The following is a 13,212-nucleotide window of genomic DNA, read 5'->3' as shown; positions in this document are numbered from 1 at the left end:
AATAAGCATATTACTGAGCTTCTCAAACAACTAAGTTCAGCTTCTTTCACTCTTCATATAATCGCTAGTCCTGGTAATAAAAAGATCATCCTCCTAACGTACTTAGCATATTTCCACTCAATAATGTCTTTGGAATAGTTTTCTGGGGTAACTCACCAATTAGACAAAGTATTGATTGCACAAAAGAGAGCAGTGAGAATAATTAGTGGTGTTCACCCAAGGACGTCATGTAGGCACCTTTTCAAGGAGTTAGGTATTTTAACTGCACCATCAGAGTACATATATTTGTTAATGAAATTTGTTACAAATAATCTATCCCAATTCATGAAGAACAGTGATGTTCATATGTACAACATTAGAGGGAAAAATGACCTTCCTATCCATTATTGAAACTGTCCGTTGCTCAAAAAGGAGTACATTATTCAGCAACAAAAATCTTTGATCATTTTCTCAACAACACAAAGTGTCTAGCAGGTAGCAGGTCAAGTTTTAAATCTAGCTTAAATCATTTCTTTTGGACAACACCTTCTACCTCATGGACGAGTTTCTGTTTCAGAAATGGTAAAAAAAAATTGTACCTCTAAATGTAGTTGCATGTGTAGAACTAAAAATTTCAGTAATATTAATATCAGCATTGTTCATGTTTGTGTATATATATCTTTTAATCTGACTTGTTCCTTGTCATATCGATAAAATAATCGGGAAAATGATCTATGGAACATGACATAACTAAAACTAAACTAAACCTAAAACATGGTATTTGTCTTGCTTCTGATACCATTCTCCTGCTCCTGATATGATCATAAATGTTTAATCTGCATTTTCTAATGTAACTGAGAATGTCTGTACAAGACCTCACTACAACATTAACATCAACGTATGAGGGTAAATCAACAAATAAAACAGAGTATTCTATATTCTTAGGTGTTTCTATTGATAAGAAACTTGATCTGTAAGTCACACGTTAAAGATTAGCTTAAACATGTAAAGTGAACTTCTGTGTTACAGATAACAAATTTTTGAAATGAAACTGCCAAAAAGTAGAATTTCTTTTACTTCTTTCACTCACTCTTGCCTTATGACATCACAGTCTGGTAAATTGTTACTGAGAGAAAAAAGTTTTGTTGCACAGAAATCTTTAAGAATAATAATATTGAATGTCCCATTCAGAAACACTTGTATGCTACCCTTTAAATGCTTGGGCAAAATAACAATGGTGCCACAGTACATGTACTCTCTTAATGAAGTTTGTAGTCGACAATGACTCACAGTTTGAAAACAGTAGTTACATATACAAATACAAGTAGGAGAAATGATTCACTTAATTAACTCAATCTTATTGAGACAAAGAAAGGAGTGAGGTATTCAGTTATAAAAATATTTGTTCTCCTATTCAGAGAGGTACAGAACTGAACAGATACTAAAATTACCTTCAAACACAAAATAGCATGGTGTCATTTTTTTTATGAGATAGTATACTACATTTGCAAAATTGACTCACTGCACATCTCAGCAAGAGGTCACAATTATGATCCACAGAACATACAAATAACTAACTACTGTTCAATCTCTTGGTCTGTTCTTATGCTACACTGACTGCCTATGTAATTTTTGACTGAAGATTTTTCTTTTTAAGTTTTCATTGTTTTCAATTACTGCTCTCCTGTTACAAATTAGTGCTTGTGAAGCATAGATAGATAATGTTTAAGTGATGGAAGAGTTATAACTCAGTTCGGTGTGTCTGGATTTGCACTTCTCATTGAACTACTGTCCCGAATGGCTAAATTAATAGGTTAGACACTTCTGTTTACAATTTCTTAGCTACAAAAATTTAATTTTAGTGCATTTACAGCTACAGCTACACTAGCACAACTGTGCCTAGAAGATAACACGTACTATATTGCGAAAATACATTGCAACATCACTGTCTTAAAAAAAAAAGTGTGCAATATTTAGTTTACAAAAGATCAGTAAATTTGTGCAACAACTAATTTTGTGTAACTTCAGTATTTCATATAACTGTTACTTAAATATTATCTAACTGAGTTATATGAAGATTTATCTTGATTGTGTAGTGGCTTTATCTAACCTAACCTTTGTTCCTGCAGCAGTAAACATTTGCTTATAAATTAAAATTTTCACCAATCATCACATAAGAACAAATAATTTTCTCTTATTCATTTTGTGAAAGTAATATTTCCTAAATAATTTCGATTCTTTTTCATAAATAAAGTTAAATTCTGTGATTAATTTTCACTTTCTTTCATAAGTAAATTTCATTACGCAAGTATTTACATTAATATGCTACATTAAAATTATGCAATGCAATTGTCCCTACATAATTCTCATTCTTACAAATTTTATCAGACAATCCATTTTTGAAATCCCTTGGTTTTATCTTTCTTTGAACAAATGGTTTAACTTGAGTGTCCCAGTGGATAAGTATGCAAACTGCTGCAGACTCTTCAGAAATGGAAGCCAGTGTGAGGAATTCAGGTATATTTTCATGTGGGATGTTTTGCTACAGCATAGATGAGGAATGATGCTGCTCACTTCTAGAGATACATTGACTGTCATACTGGTACACAATTCTAGAAAAGAACAGTGTATCTTGAAACTCAAGCCAGTGAAGCAGTGTTGTCAGAAAGAGTGTTTCTGCAGTAGTAGTGTTAGGTCCAAACCAGAAGACTGGATTACAGTCAGGCCTTCCTAATCAGATACTGCAAGTCTGATAGCTTTGTCTAGCTGTTTCCAATAGTTTCATTGCTTTTGAGGTAAAAAATAATTCAGAAATCTCAAGAATTTTTGAAGTAATCTGACAGTATAGGGCACAAAGAGCAAGCTAAATGTAAGTAGAAAAAGTTTTAAGAAGACTAAAAAGGTCTTACAGCTGGCTAGTAGTCATGACAGCGGAATGCCAGAGCTGCTTCCAAACTCTTTAGGAAGTTATTACCAGGTAATTACTATTTTTAAGCCAAGTGTATGGTATATTGACGTGACTTGTTTTTGGCTTTTTGGGGAAGGATCTTGGAAAAAAGGTCATGTAATAATAGTAGGGGATGCAGGTGGTGGTCTCGAGAATAACCTCAATTACACAGTCAAAAATAGTGCCAGGCACATAGCTGAAAATGTTACTAACACTACTGTGCAGATAATGTCACTTTTTGAGCAATATAATAAGCCAATAATGAAGCATTCTGTGGATCATGTTAATGCAGAGCCTGGAGAATCACTCATGGATGAGAAACATTCACACAGGAGTGAGATTGATGCGTTTACCTTGCTCGCATCATACACAGCATGGTTTGCATCTGATTGGGTCTGATAAGAGGTTATTTGCATGGCCATGGTAAGCAACCAGTGTGACCATCCATCCTATCCCAGCGATTTACTATATAATTACTAGATTCTTTTTAGAGCAAATTTTTCCAAAACACAGAGCTGCAGAACATACATAGTTGCAGCTGGTTCAGGGATTAGAACAACAAAATACTGAAGCTGGGACAAAACAAACAAGGATATAGAGCTTTAATAAGGTTACACAGGCTTAACTGTAATATCACCATTTGTGGGAACTTTAACATTAGTTTTCTAACAGACAGCCCCAATCGAGGGCACCAAGAGGTGATGATATGCAGCTTAGGATTATTTTCCACAGCAATATTCCCTTGAAGGGCATAGTGCAACATCTACTGAAAATTTGTTTTTAGATCCAAAAACCTGTAAAAATTTAGCTGTAAAACCAATAGTCCATGGTTTGTATGACCTTGATGGTTAAATGTTATCAATGAAATTTACCAACCAGTTATGTACAGGTTGTGGCCACACAGTTTATCAGAGATCTGCGCACGTTCACTGAGTGAGACTAATGTAAGATATCTTTGACTCTCTCTTCTTTGTTCAATCTCTCTTTTCCTTCTATATGGTCAGTCGTGACTGATTTGTTCTTGTGTCAAATGTTTTTACAGAAGCGCAAAATAAATCGCTTTTATCCATCTGTACCAGTTACATACTGTTTTATTGTGGATAGTGTTCCCATAAGTGGTGACCTCATAAGAACAATTAATAACAAGCAGCACATCAAGTGTGAACCTATAACTACAGTTGTAACACACCCCATTTAAACTGGATAGCCAGTGAATGATTCACACTGTGTAATCTTCATTCCCAATCAACCACAATCAATAAAAATTCTCCAGCACTACCACACTTCGTGCAGCCTACAAACGTTCTGCCCATTGGTTGCCGCACAACATCCTTGCCACATATCAAAGTCTTGATACTGCCGTATATGCTACAACAGTTGGACCAGTGGTTCATAATAAAGGAACTTTCATTTACCATGCAGGGTATGTGTGATTATGATATACAGTTTATACTTACCACTGGCCCATTGGATGCTCAGACTCTATTACTGCTGTTGGACATTATTCACGCACCCCCCCCCCCCCCCCCCTCCATCTCCCCCTCCTGCTCTGTGCAAATATCAAAACCTGAAAGATAAGTACATAAACCATATGAGCTATACACACAACAGGACCTAAATGATGAGATTATTGTTGACAAATAATCCTCATACTACTGAGATAATCTTCAAACATCAGTTAAGGAAGCTGAATTTCTGGAACAATTCTGCAATTCTGTGCCTTGTGCAGTTTAATTTCCAACAGCAGTCGTGACACGTCTTCACAGTTGAATGATCCTTACAAAATTTACAGCATTTTACATAATGATAGTATAGATGTCTCAGTGATTGTTTTACCCAATGCTACAAAAGGACAATAGCTTTTATTAGTGGAATAGATCTGCACACTGCATCAAGACTCAAGTGCTCTCCAGTGGCAAATGAAGGACCCACAGCATTGACTCACAACAGCTGAGGGAGCAATGACCATCGGAGGATGTGCAGAAGGGTCAACAAATGGATACCGACTTGGTGTTTGTATCATGCACATTTTGCACCACGAGTAAGGAAATGCATGCCTCCATGGCGACCCAAATGATTACAGCAACTGGGTAGGTTTGACCGATCATGTAGAGAGAAATGCCTATCTACCAACGTTCACAGAATTCATGGTTCACCACAAGTGCGAGATGCTTCTGCCCCCAACTGCTGACACCCAATACTCATCAACAACTCAACCAAAGGATCAGTCTTCATGAACAGCACTGGCTACATAAATAGATGTGAAGTACCGGCACAACACAATGTTACAGGGACATTTCATGGGTCACACCAGTTATACGTCAGAGACATGTCTCATGCACATATCTCATCAACTCTGGGTGAGGCAAAGTGCCATAATTACTTGAATCTAAGCCGCACTCGAATCTAAGCCGCACCTGAAAAATGAGACTCGAAATCAAGGGGAAAAAAAATTCCCGAATCTAATCTCCTGAAATTTGAGCCTCGAAATTCAAGTTGAGAGAAAAGTTTTAGACCGCCCCTCCAGATCGAAACAAAGATGGTCCATTGTAAAATGAAACACAGTTGAGGTTGAATGGATGAAGATACAGCTACAGTAGTTTGGTTCGAGTAGTGAGCTTAACAGTTAAGCTTTACGAAGTAGCCATTGCTATGTGCCAGGCACTCCGTCCGTATGGTTTGAATCGATAGCTTATTTTGATTTGATCTGGTAAGTGCTGTTCTCTTTGTAATTGGTGTTTATGTCACTCTAAGCTGAAAATGCATTACTGTGTCATGCATTGTTTGTCACATCCTGATATTGACTGTTTATGACCTGTCACCGCTTTAAAATAAGAAGAAGAAGAAGAAGAAGAAGAAGAGAGAGGAATTGTCTCATAAGCGAAACAATGGCAAGAGACTGCTGCTTTCTTTGATAATGATCAACAAGAACCAAATAATAGGCTGCATATGATAGAAGATGTGCTAAACAAGAGTTTAGCGAAAATTTTTCTCCATTTGAAAATCTTTGCAGACGCCTCTTTAGTACATTATGTTCTGCACAGAAATTAGATTAATCTTAGATTTAAAAATCTAGGCATTTTCCGTGATTCATTTCTGACTGAAAGGCCTATAACTATTTGGCATAAGAATAATACGAATATAAACATGACATAATATGTACATTTTTCCGTGCTTTCTGTTGTCTGACTCTAGTTTCATAGTTTATTAGGCAGACAGAATTTAAGTGTCTCATTTCCTAATCTAATTCCCTCCGCAGCACCCGACTTAATTCGACTACATTCCATGATCCTAGTTTTGCTTTTGTTGATGTTCGTCTTATATCCTCCTTTCAAGACACTGTCCATTCCGTTCAACTGCTCTTCCAAGTCCTTTGCTGTCTTTGACAGAATTACAATGACATCGGCGAACCTCAAAGTTATTATTTCTTCTCCATAGATTTTAATACCTACTACGAATTTTTCTTTTGTTTCCTTTACTGCTTGCTCAATATACAGATTGAATAACACTGGGGATAGGCTACAACACTGCGTCACTCCCTTCACAACCACTGCTTCCCTTTCATGCCCCTTGACTCTTATAACTGCCATCTGGTTTCTGTACAAATTGTAAATAGCCTTTCGCTCCCTGTATTTTACCCCTGCCACCTTCAGAATTTGAAAGAGAGTATTCCAGTCAACATTGTCTACAGCTTTCTCTAAGTCTACAAATGCTAGAAACATAGGTTTGCCTTTCCTTAATCTTTCTTCTAAGATAAGTCGTGATTCTTAATTCTTAAATTCTTAAGAATCATGAAAGAAGGTTGTATACGTGGAAGAACCCTGGAGATACTAAAAGGTATCAGATAGACTATATAATGGTAAGACAGAGATTTAGGAACCAGGTTTTAAGTTGTAAGACATTTCCAGGGGCAGATGTGGACTCTGACCACAATCTATTGGTTATGACCTGTAGATTAAAACTGAAGAAACTGCAAAAATGTGAGAAATTAAGGAGATGGGACCTGGATAAACTGAAAGAACCAGAGGTTGTACAGAGTTTCAGAGAGAGCATAAGGGAACAATTGACAGGAATAGGGGAAAGAAATACAGTAGAAGAAGAATGGGTAGCTCTGAGGGATGTAGTAGTGAAGGCAGCAGAGGATAAAGTAGGTACAAAGACGAGGGCTGCTAGAAATCCTTGGGTAACAGAAGAAATATTGAATTTAATTGATGAAAGGAGAAAATATAAAAATGCAGTAAATGAAGCAGGCAAAAAGGAATACAAACGTCTCAAAAATGAGATCGACAGGAAGTGCAAAATGGCTAAACAGGGATGGCTAGAGGACAAATGTAAGGATGTAGAAGCTTATCTCACTAGGGGTAAGATAGATACTGCCTACAGGAAAATTAAAGAGACCTTTGGAGAGAAGAGAACCACGTGTATGAATATCAAGAGCTCAGATGGCAGCCCAGTTCTAAGCAAAGAAGGGAAGGCAGAAAGGTGGAAGGAGTATATAGAAGGTTTATACAAGGGCGATGTACTTGAGGACAATATTATGGAAATAGAAGAGGATGTAGATGAAGACGAAATGGGAGATAGGATACTGCGTGAAGAGTTTGACAGAGCACTGAAAGACCTGAGTCGAAACAAGGCCCCCGGAGTAGACAACATTCCATTAGAACTACTGACGGCCTTGGGAGAGCCAGTCATGACAAAACTCTACCAGCTGGTGAGCAAGATGTATGAGACAGGCGAAATACCCTCAGACTTCAAGAAGAATATAATAATTCCAATCCCAAAGAAAGCAGGTGCTGACAGATGTGAAAATTACCGAACTATCAGTTTAATAAGCCACGGCTGCAAAATACTAACGCGAATTCTTTACAGACGAATGGAAAAACTTGTAGATGCAGACCTTGGGGAGGATCAGTTTGGATTCCGTCAAAATGTTGGAACACGTGAGGCAATACTGACCTTACGACTTATCTTAGAAGAAAGATTAAGGAAAGGCAAACCTACGTTTCTAGCATTTGTAGACTTAGAGAAAGCTTTTGACAATGTTGACTGGAATACTCTTTTTCAAATTCTAAAGGTGGCAGGGGTAAAATACAGGGAGCGAAAGGCTATTTATAATTTGTACAGAAACCAGATGGCAGTAATAAGAGTCGAGGGGCATGAAAGGGAAGCAGTGGTTGGGAAAGGAGTGAGACAGGGTTGTAGCCTCTCCCCGATGTTATTCAATCTGTATATTGAGCAAGCAGTAAAGGAAACAAAAGAAAAATTTGGAGTAGGTATTAAAATTCATGGAGACGAAGTAAAAACTTTGAGGTTCGCCGATGACATTGTAATTCTGTCAGAGACGGCAAAGGACTTGGAAGAGCAGATGAACGGAATGGACAGTGTCTTGAAAGGAGGATATAAGATGAACATTAACAAAAGCAAAACGAGGATAATGGAATGTAGTCGAGTTGAATCGGGTGATGTTGAGGGAATTAGATTAGGAAATGAGACACTTAAAGTAGTAAAGGAGTTTTGCTATTTAGGAAGTAAAATAACTGATGATGGTCGAAGTAGAGAGGATATAAAACGTAGAATGGCAATGGCAAGGAAAGCGTTTCTGAAGAAGAGAAATTTGTTAACATCGAATATAGATTTATGTATCAGGAAGTCGTTTCTGAAAGTATTTGTTTGGAGTGTAGCCATGTATGGAAGTGAAACATGGACGATTACTAGTTTGGACAAGAAGAGAATAGAAGCTTTCGAAATGTGGTGCTACAGAAGAATACTGAAGATAAGGTGGATAGATCACGTAACTAATGAGGAGGTATTGAATAGGATTGGGGAGAAGAGAAGTTTGTGGCACAACTTGACTAGAAGAAGGGATCGGTTGGTAGGACATGTTTTGAGGCATCAAGGGATCACAAATTTAGCATTGGAGGGCAGCGTGGAGGGTAAAAATCGTAGAGGGAGACTGAGAGATGAGTACACTAAGCAGATTCAGAAGGATGTAGGTTGCAGTACGTACTGGGAGATGAAGCAGCTTGCACAGGATAGAGTATCATGGAGAGCTGCATCAAACCAGTCTCAGGACTGAAGACAACAACACAACAAGATAAGTCGTAAGGTCAGTATTGCCTCACGTGTTCCAGTATTTCTACGGAATCCAAACTGATCTTCCCCGAGGTCAACTTCTATATTTTTCCATTCGTTTGTAAGGAATTCGTGTTAGTATTTTGAAGCTGTGACTTATAAAACTGATAGTTCAGTAACTTTCACATCAGTCAACAACTACTTTCTTTGGGATTGGAATTATTATATTCTTCTTGAAGTCTGAGGGTATTTCGCCTGCCTCATACATCTTGCTCACCAGATGGTAGAGTTTTGTCAGGACTGGCTCTTCCAAGGTCGTCAGTAGTTCCAATGGAATGTTGTCTACTCCCGGGGCCTTGTTTCGACTCAGGTCTTCCAGTGCTCTGTCAAACTCTTCACGCAGTATCGTATCTCCCATTTCATCTTCATCTACATCCTCTTCCATTTCCATAATATTGTCCTCAAGTACATCACCCTTGTATCTACATCTACATCTGCATCTACATCCATACTCCGCAAGCCACCTGACAGTGTGTGGCGGAGGGTACCCTGAGTACCTCTATCGGTTCTCCCTTCTATTCCAGTCTCGTATTGTACGTGGAAAGAAGGATTGTCAGTATGCTTCTGTGTGGGCTCTAATCTCTCTGATTTTATCCTCATGGTCTCTTCGCGAGATATACGTAGGAGGGAGCAATATACTGCTTGACTCTTCGGTGAAGGTATGTTCTCGAAACTTTAACAAAAGCCCGTACCGAGCTACTGAGCGTCTCTCCTGCAGAGTCTTCCGCTGGAGTTTATCTATCATCTCCGTAACGCTTTCGCAATTACTAAATGATCCTGTAACGAAGCGCGCTGCTCTCCGTTGGATGTTCTCTATCTCTTCTATCAACCCTACATGGTGCGGATCCCAAACTGCTGAGCAGTATTCAAGCATTGGGCGAACAAGTGTACAGTAACCTACTTGCTTTGTTGTCGGATTGCATTTCCTTAGGATTCTTCAAATGAATCTGTCTGGCATCTGCTTTACCGACGATCAACTTTATATGATCATTCCATTTTAAATCACTCCTAATGCGTACTCCCAGATAATTTATGGAATTAACTGCTTCCAGTTGCTGACCTGCTATTTTATAGCTAAATGATAAGGGACCTATCTTTCTATGTATTCGCATCACATTACACTTGTCTACATTGAGATTCAATTGCCATTCCGTGCACCATGCGTCAATTCGCTGCAGATCCTCCTGCATTTCAGTACAATTTTCCATTGTTGCAACCGCTCGATACACCACAGCATCATCTGCAAAAAGCCTCAGTGAACTTTGGATGTCATCCACCAGGTCATTCATGTATATTGTGAATAGCAACGGTCCTATGACACTCCCCTGCGACACACCTGAAATCACTCTTACTTCGGAAGACTTCTCTCCATTGAGAATGACATGCTGCGTTCTGTTATCTAGGAACTCCTCAATCCAATCACACAATTGATCTGATAGTCCGTATGCTCTTACTTTGTTCATTAAACGACTGTGGGGAACTGTGTCAAACGCCTTGCGGAAGTCAAGAAACACGGCATCTACCTGTGAACCCGTGTCTAAGGCCCTCTGAGTCTCGTGGATGAATAGCGCGAGCTGGGTTTCACACGACCGTCTTTTTCGAAACCCATGCTGATTCCTACAGAGTAGATTTCTAGTCTCCAGAAAAGACATTATACTCGAACATAATACGTGTTCCAAAATTCTACAACTGATCGACGTTGGAGATATAGGTCTATAGTTCTGCACATCTGTTCGACGTCCCTTCTTGAAAACGGGGATGACCTGTGCCCTTTTCCAATCCTTTGGAACGCTTCGCTCTTCTAGAGACCTTCGGTACACCGCTGCAAGAAGGGGGGCAAGTTCCTTCACGTACTCTGTGTAAAATCGAACTGGTATCCCATCAGGACCAGCGGCCTTTCCTCTTTTGAGCGATTTTAATTGTTTCTCTATCCCTCTGTCGTCTACTTCGATATCTACCATTTTGTCAACTGTGCGACAATCTAGAGAAGGAAGCACAGTGCAGTCTTCCTCTGTGAAACAGCTTTGGAAGAAGACATTTAGTATTTCGGCCTTTAGTCTGTCATCCTCTGTTTCAGTACCATTTTGGTCACAGAGTGTCTGGACATTTTGTATTGATCCACCTACCGCTTTGACATAGGACCAAAATTTCTTAGGATTTTCTGCCAAGTCAGTACATAGAACTTTACTTTCGAATTCATTGAAAGCCTCTCGCATAGCCCTCCTCACACTACATTTCGCTTCGCCTAGTTTTTGTTTGTCTGCAAGGCTTTGGCTATGTTTATGTTTGCTGTGAACTTCCCTTTGGTTCCGCAGCAGTTTTCTAACTCGGTTGTTGTACCACGGTGGCTCTTTCCCATCTCTTACGATCTTGCTTGGCACTTACTCATCTAACACATATTGTACCATGGTTTTGAACTTTGTCCACTGATCCTCAACACTATCTGCACTTGAGACAAAACTTTTGTGTTGAGCCGTCAGGTACTCTGTAATCTGCTTTTTGTCACCTTTGCTAAACAGAAAAATCTTCCTACGTTTTTTAATATTTCTATTTACGGCTGAAATCATCGATGCAGTAACCGCTTTATGATCGCTGATTCCCTGTTCTGCATTAACTGATTCAAATAGTTCGGGTCTGTTTGTCACCAGAAGGTCTAATATGTTATCGCCACGAGTCGGTTTTCTGTTTAACTGCTCAAGGTAGTTTTCAGATAAAGCACTTAAAAATATTTCACTGGATTCTTTGTCCCTGCCACTCGTTATGAACGTTTGAGTCTCCCAGTCTATATCCGGCAAATTAAAATCTCCACCCAGAACTATAACATGGTGGGGAAATCTACTCGAAATATTTTCCAAATTATTCTTCAGGTGCTGAGCCACAACAGATGCTGAGCCCGGGGGCCTATAGAGACATCCAATTACCATGTCTGAGCCTGCTTTAACCGTGACCTTCACCCAAATCATTTCACAATTCCAATCTCCATCAATTTCCTTCAATACTATTGCACTTCTTATCACTATAAACACGCCTCCCCCTTCACTGTCCAGCCTATCTCTGCGGTATACATTCCAATCAGAGTTTAGGATTTCATTACTGTTTACGTCTGGTTTCAGCCAACTTTCTGTTCCTAGTACTATATGGCCGTTGTGACCGTTTATTAATGAGAGCAGTTCTGGGACCTTTCTATAGACGCTCCTTCAGTTTACTATTAGCACATTAATATTGTTATTCCTTGTTGCATTTTGCCTACTTCTGCCTTGCCGCGTCTCAGGAGGCGTCTTGTCGGGCCTAGGGAGGGAATTCTCTAACCTAAAAAAACCCCATGTGCACTCCACACGTACTCCGCTACCCTCGTAGCCGCTTCCGGCGTGAAGTGCACGCCTGACCTATTCAGGGGGACCCTACATTTCTCCACTCGATAGCGGAGGTCGAGAAATTTGCAGCCCAGCTCTCCGCAGAATTGTCTGAGCCTCTGGTTTAAGCCTTCCACTCGGCTCCAAACCAGAGGACCGCGATCGGTTCTGGGAACGATACTACAAATAGTTAGCTCTGATTCCACCCCGCGAGCGAGGCTTTCCGCCTTCACCAACTCCGCCAACCGCCTGTACGAACTGAGGATGACCTCAGAACCCAGACGGCAGGAGTCATTGGTGCCGACATGAGCAACAATTTGCAGTCGGGTGCACCCAGTGCTCTCTATCGCCGCCGGTAGGGCCTCCTTCACATCTCGGATGAGACCCCCCGGCAAGCAGACAGAGTGAACACTGGCCTTCTTCCCCGACCCTCTATATACTCCTTCCACCTTTCTGATTTCCCTTTTTTGTTTAGAACTGGGTTTCCATCTGAGCTCTTGATATTCAGACAAGTGGTTATCTTTTCTGCAAAGGTCTCTTTAATTTTCCTGTAGGCAGTATCTATCTTAGCCCTAGTGAGATAAGCCTATACATCCTTACATTTGTCCTCTAGCCATCCTTGCTTAGGAGTTTTGCACTTCCTGTCGATCTCATTTTTGAGGCGTTTGCATTTATTTTTGCCTGCTTCATTTACTGCATTTTTATATTTTCTCCTTTAATCAATTAAATTCAATATTTCTTCTGTTACCCAAGGATTTCTCCTAGCCCCCGTCTTTTTACCTACTAGGTCCTCTGCTGCCT

At 39.6% G+C, this 13,212-nt stretch overlaps 1 protein-coding gene across 2 annotated transcripts in view; it reads right to left on the bottom strand.

The window, feature by feature from the left end:
- The window catches only part of LOC126354444 (1-phosphatidylinositol 3-phosphate 5-kinase-like), a 294,219-nt gene that overhangs the window by 43,719 nt on the left and 237,288 nt on the right, over positions 1-13,212 (bottom strand). The window lies entirely within an intron of this gene.

Source organism: Schistocerca gregaria, chromosome 3 (assembly GCF_023897955.1).
Source record: "Schistocerca gregaria isolate iqSchGreg1 chromosome 3, iqSchGreg1.2, whole genome shotgun sequence".
NCBI lineage: Eukaryota > Metazoa > Arthropoda > Insecta > Orthoptera > Acrididae > Schistocerca > Schistocerca gregaria.
Note: the sequence above shows the minus strand (reverse complement) of the source record. Positions and strands in the feature narration are given on the sequence as shown.